This window comes from Melanaphis sacchari, unplaced genomic scaffold, assembly GCF_002803265.2.
Source record: "Melanaphis sacchari strain LSU unplaced genomic scaffold, SCAv2.0 Contig10_pilon_pilon, whole genome shotgun sequence".
Taxonomy (NCBI): domain Eukaryota; kingdom Metazoa; phylum Arthropoda; class Insecta; order Hemiptera; family Aphididae; genus Melanaphis; species Melanaphis sacchari.
In genome coordinates, this window is record NW_020270420.1 from 5064620 (window position 1) to 5071971 (window position 7352).

Here is a 7352-nt window from a genome sequence, read left to right on the forward strand (position 1 = left end):
TGTCAAGTTAAATTAAAAAAAAAAAAAAACAAATAAATCATAATCATTTTTAATCAATGTTAGATTTTATTTTACTAAAATTTTGAGTAAAAACATTTTTTGGCACGAAAATCGGTAATTACGCTACCGTATTTAGCGAAATATTTCGCGCTAGATACAAGTAGGTTTTGCTCATTTCCATGCGACACTCGTCCATACAGTAAAACCTGAACGGCGGCTAAGTATTAGGTGGAAATTTGCAGAAATGGCATATTCCTTTGCTAAATAGAGTATAGAAAATTTCATGCTAAGTGAACTTTGACATTGAGTAGATCAGTAATATGAATCTTTCTAATTTAAAATTAAACAAATGTTTAACTACAAAATAGTTTGCTAATGTTTACGATTTTGGTAGATTTTGCCAAAAATTTAAAATCAAATGCTATTTAAAAGAAATTATAAATGTATAATTTCGATACTTTTAATTGTTTGTAATATAAACTGTCATAAATATTGTAATACGTTTTTAATTCGAATTAAAATTTATTAAATAACAAAAATAAATAAAAATAATTTTAAACCTATTAGCTTATTGTTAAACTTTTCGATTTAATATTTCCTAATAGTGTAGAAAATATACTTGAAAATATTTACTTTTGAAATATAAACTAGATCCAATTTAATACCAACCACATATTTCGAAGTTGATTACTGGAGCTTTTTTTCTTACAAAAAAAGAATTATTTGAAACATAAGTGTTGTGAATTAAATACTTTACTATAAAACAACTATATTGACTCCCTTCTTTCAACATCTAAGAGCAATTTAAAAATTAGATAGTAAGTAATCGTTCAACTGTATAGCATACGTCGAGTTCACTTCTTCATAGGATGTGACAGTAATAATTATTGTTTAGATAAAACTAATTAAACAAAAACAAATACACCTCTACATAATTTTTAATTTTTTAAACAATTTTTTTAACCAGTAGTAACAAAGTTAACGAATTAGTATGCAAAATCGCGCAAATTCTACATAGGTTAAAAACTAATATTATCGATCGCCGTTATCACTTTTAGAAATTAATGTACAAATAATAACATAATGATTATTTTTATAATCCTAATCGGTAATTGTAACTATTTTCATTATGTAGGTACGTGTATTATTAAAATAGATATTAAAACAATACCACATATTATGTCAAGGTGAAATAATTTTAAGAATAATAATGTGATGAAGATTATTTAGAGATGTAATAATTAAATATATATATTTGTACAGTCTTTTTAGAGGGAAAAATATAAAAATCGTATGGCTTACATTGTGTTGAATTGCATCGTATTTCATAAGTAGCATTATAACATAAATATTTAATAATTTCAAAAGCTCGAAAACTATATAATGGTGTTATTTTATGATACGCTATAGGTAGAGATAATTACATATTGTTGAGACTTTGTATTATCCAGGGTTCGTTGCGGTGAAATATAGATCGGCTTATCGATACCTCTTTATTTATTAATATTTAATGTTGTAAATGGATACCTCAAAATATTGTATGATATAAATGTATATCTATAATTATAGTAATTATAGTATAATTTTGTTAAAATGCATCACGTATTAACACAAATAATCTCAAATACAATTTGTTGAACAAAACATACCTAAAATTAGTCATATGTTTTATGTTAATATTATTGATTACATTACTTATAAATAAGTTTGCTATTAATTCAACATATTATATTCTATTAAAATACTTATTAGAAAGATAAAAGGTATACTACCCTTACTATTCCATTCTTTAAAACTTAAAAATAACGATCTATCATTTCTAGCAAATCAGATTATAAAATTCAAGAATGATATGGAGATCTGGTTGCAAGTAGAAAACTGTCAAAACGTCTACGTGTCTGATATGTGTACACTGATATGTCAACATAGTGACAGTTGTGAAATTGCTACTTTCAACAGGCATAGAAACAAAATACAAACGGCGGCCATCGTAGTTATTTCTCTTCAACCCTAATCTTTCTATTTTTATCATTATACAAATTACAAGTATAAAAAGTTGACATACATTTCAAAACTTAATGATCTATTAAAACCAGGGTTTCAAAACTATAATAACGTTATGATTATAATGTTATACTTGATAAAAAACAATTGAAATTTGTAAACATAATTATAACGGAAAACGATAAACATAAATAATTAAATAACACAATATAAAACATAATGATAAATAAAACATATGATATACTATCATCAAACAAAATATACGAAAAACTGTATATAGAGTATATTATTATTGAAGAAATAATTAATTTACAGTTATTTAATATTTAATAATTTTAAATTATAAAATACATTAAAAACTTTAATTCTGAATAACGATAAACATAAAATTTGAATAACGTTTAAATTCTGAATAATGATAAACTCATAACGTATAACGTACTCGTAATAACGAATAACAATTGTTTTTTTCAAATGCAAGCCCAGATTAAAACTTATTAAAATTGAATTATAATTTGTTAATATATTCAATAAATTTTGTATTTTCTTGATGTATATATAAATATAAAAAAAAATGTAATAAAAATATAATCTTATATTTAAACTTACATCAATTCGTTTGACTACATTCACTTATATTCCTATATAATATAATATTTGTAATGACAACAATACTACATATTTGTATCGAATATCACTACATTCAAGTGTTATTAAAAAGTAGAAAATCAGTTCTCCGCTGCATATTTTATAATTTCTACACTCACCAATAATATTATATGTTTATATAAATTTAACTTTTTTTTTTTTTTTAATGGAAATAGTTAAGTAAATAAAATATTTAATTCAGTCCAAATGAAAACAAAAATTCTTATGTTTAATATTATCATTGTTATTATTTATTTTGAAGTACAATTGTCCATAAATTTATTGTAATATTATCATTCTAAAAATAAATTGTCGTGACACCCAACAATAATGTCAATATAACTGAATTACAACAGTTGCAGGTTTCTACCTATTATGCTTAACCAAAATAATTTGTAGCAATTTTGAAAACGGATTCAGCACCACAAACCAACAACCACATATATTCAAACAGAATGGTTGAACACGTTAACTATAAACATATTATAGACATATCAGTGCGCAATATAAAGGATTTATGTATATAATTTTCACACGTACGCTATTGTATGGGTTGATCGTTGACGTGACACTAATAGCTAATTATTAAACCCTAACTGCAATTTTTAATTAATATTATTATTTTTATAAAAATTATAATTGTTTATCAAACACTTAAAAACACATAAAACGCATTTGGTATGTCGAAATGTATGAATGTTTTTGAAAATATGTTTTTACGTAAATTAAATATCATAAAAAAAAATATATATTATTTTTCGTTTTTAATATTTTTTCATACACTATGTGTTAATGAGAATTATTATTTATTACTTTTTTTAATTTTTTTTTTTTTTTTATGAGTATTTAAGTATTACTAATTTTAAGTTTTACAAAATTCATTAAAATTGGAAAGATTTTCATATTATTTTGTATTTATAAATTTATAAAATATTTATTTTAACATTTAAGATTAGAAAATTTATATATATATATATATAAATCATAAAATATGCATAGGTATGCGCAATTTTTTTTATAATATACATATTAATTTTATTTGAGTTCAAATTACTTTGCAATTTAATATTTAAATAATTAAAGGATGACCAAAACGTCTCTATATTCTTACAGTGGTTTATCTTCAATTTAAATTTAACACATCTAAAACAGTGATAGATTAAATACACTTAATATTTACTATAAAACAAAGCTCATTGGTTTTTTATTCAATACAAAATTTTGAAAATTATTTGAAATTCGCTTATTTGGCCAAAAGTACTAAATACATATAATTGACTTCAAAATATCACCCACTAAATTAAAAATTGTAGCATTTTTAATTGTAGGTACTTCCAAAAATCATATTTTTAGATGATCATGACACAAACAAAGAATACATGATAACAAATCAAATTATGCGTTCTTCCACTCAAAATCTAATGGCTGAAAATATATTGACGGTATTTAAAAATATAATTATTTTATGTAATTATAATTCAAAAATCAAATTTTAACAAAAAGAAATAATTATATGTACAATTGAAGTTTATACTTGTTAAATCACTTTATGTATATTATATATACATATATAAACTAGAAAATGAAAGAGTATTATTTTAGTATATATTTATATTTAAGCATAACTTTAACTATAACTTTACTGTTGTTTTCTTTCGAATGTCAAATTATTATTATTATTATCATAATTATTACTATTACTGTTCATAATTTCATCCTCATTATGGACTTTAATTTATTCAATTTATAATTTATAATCGTTGTAATAAACAATATAATATCACTAAGATTTTGCTATTGTTAAAAAATATTTATATAGATATATGATATGTTTTTATTATAATATATACAGTAATAAAACATATATATTTATAAGTATTGGGTAGCATTTTATCACGGGTTATCATGTCTGACTGCATTAAGGTTATCATGGCATAAGTACATAATCAGATAAATATACGTCTAAGACAAATATTTACGTTACACTATTAGCCTATTCATAACAATATATTATAATAAGTTTAAAGTAAAAAATAGCAAAAAAAAAAAAAAAAAAATACAACTAAAAATTAAAACATTACCAAATGGCAAGTTAATAATAAACGTATTTTATTGACCTACGCAAATATAACGCTTCGCACATATGTATGTAATAATTATAATAGTATGTAATATCATTAATTTTAAAATTAATAGTAGTATTCAGCTGTGTGAAATAAAATATAAAAATTGAAATCAAATTCAGTACCATATATTTCATTTCTAATATTATTTAATCAAACTAAACAATATATTTATAACTTCAAAGGTGTTACAATAGTTTTAATATTAAAAAAAATAAATATAACTCGATATTTGTATGTTAATATAAGTCATTATATACGTTTTAACCTGTAATAAGTAAGATAATTTAAAAAACAATATATTAATTTTAAACAAATCAAATAAGTTAGTTTAAGATTAATTAAAAGAACAAAACACATTAATAATAAAATAACATTAAATTATATTCATTATTCTTGTAATTATGACATACACATATTATGATCAATATTTATTTTAAAAAATGTAAGGATGCAGTATACTAAAATATAAATTATTTTCATTTATAAGCCACATCAGTTTTCAAGTATCTCAATTTATATGTAATTAACATACTCACCATTTTATAGTAACATATTACACTCACTTTATTAGAATTTATTACTATTTCTTACTTAAGTAATACGTAGCAATAGTTAAGTATATCGGAAAAAATATCGATAAGCCACTAACTGTCTATCAATTGAACGTTACTTACTAGTATATTTAACAATAATAATTATAAGTGATAAATTATCATATAATATTCTAGGGATAGGGAAATAAATAGGTATTAATAATTTAAAAATAATTAAATTAACTATAAATATAAGTCATACTTGCCTTTTCACATATTTCAATGAATTGTGTTGATTCATAGTTTATACTGATAAATAACTCAGAAGAAAATATTAGGTACAGCCAAAAATTATTAATCAAATGAAATTCAAATACTGTTATGTTATATAGTTTTAAAACTATAAAATTACTTGAGTGATATTCAATTTGAACATTTTTATTTGTCATGGATTTTTTTTTTAATGCAGTTAACATTTATTTTTATGCACACAGAATTTAAAATATAAAACAATTGATAAATATCTCTAAAAAAATCATGTATTGTAGACTCAACTAAAAATCTTTGAAGATGCTACACACAATGTTTTCGGTTTGAAAATATTTATTTTTTTTTCAAAACAACTGTTATATAAAAATATAGAAAATACATATTTATTTTATTATGATTATTACTATTATTATTTTTTTTATTTTTTATTTATTTTTTTTTTTTTTTTTGGAATTATATAAATATAACAATGTTGGTATTTTATATAACATGTTTTAATTGTATCTCCTTTTAAGTTAATATTGACTGAAAAAAAAAATGCTTATTTAAAACTGTATGTAAATTATAATAAAAACAGATTTCTATAATACAAAATATTTTGATAAGTATTAATAGTTAGAGAGTATAGTCTGAAAAATGTATTTAATGACATATATATTTATTTAAAAACACTGTTCTGAAATATGATACAATACTTATTAAATATTAAGTATAATAGGACCAAAAATCATACAACGTATTAAAATAATTTAAAATTATAATATATTTAGATATAGTATTATAATATACATTTCCTTTGTATCAAAAAATGTAAAATTCTTACCTCAATATGGGAGAATAATGAATAATGAATAAAATAAATTCTTGTACTAAAATTATATTTAATATCCAAAATATGTTGTTGTATTGAATAGTGTTTTTTTTTCACATTTAAAACGCTTAGGGTTAAGCTTTAAATGATTGAATAAGTATTTAAAATAAAAAAACAACATATACATAGAAACATTGTGATAAAAAATATAAAATTTAAATAAGTTTTAAAATACGGAGAAGTCTGATAATCCGGTCACGTGATAATCCGACACGTCCAGTAACCCATCTCCATTTTATTTTTGATAAAAATTATTACCACATATCAGATATTTGATCTAAGAATATTTCAAACAAGGCGCAATTTTTTTTTATATGTATGATTTATTATAGTGATTATAATTTTAGTTTGTGATTTTGCATAAATAACAATAATATCTGGTTTAATATATTTTTCATTTATAAGTCACAATAATCTGAAAATACTTAAATGATATTCTTCAGATAACCGAGATCAATGAAATTTATCATTGTTTACACAATTCACATTGACCTATAAAAAAAAAATTTCATACTTGATAAAATTATTATATTAAATATCACAATAAATAAATTCTAAAATATTATGTTTTCTAAATTATTTCATAGGCTAAATTTATAAGTTTGTCACCTAATAGTTACTAAAACGTATGAAGATTGAAGATTTTTTTTTTATAGGTAATTGATCTTAAGCTTCAGCGACAAAGACCATTAACTTTATACATATTTAAAAGCTTAATAACAATTCAATTACAGTTTTAACTTGAGTTATTTAAAAATAAGTTTTTTTTTTGTAATATATTGCTTAATTTTGGTGAATTTGAGGAATGACGTGAAATTCTCTAATTGACAGTCAGGTCTAATAAACTCGTATAAGTTTGTTGGTGTATTGAGTTTTTTTTCTTTCTTCTTCGTTTGATCT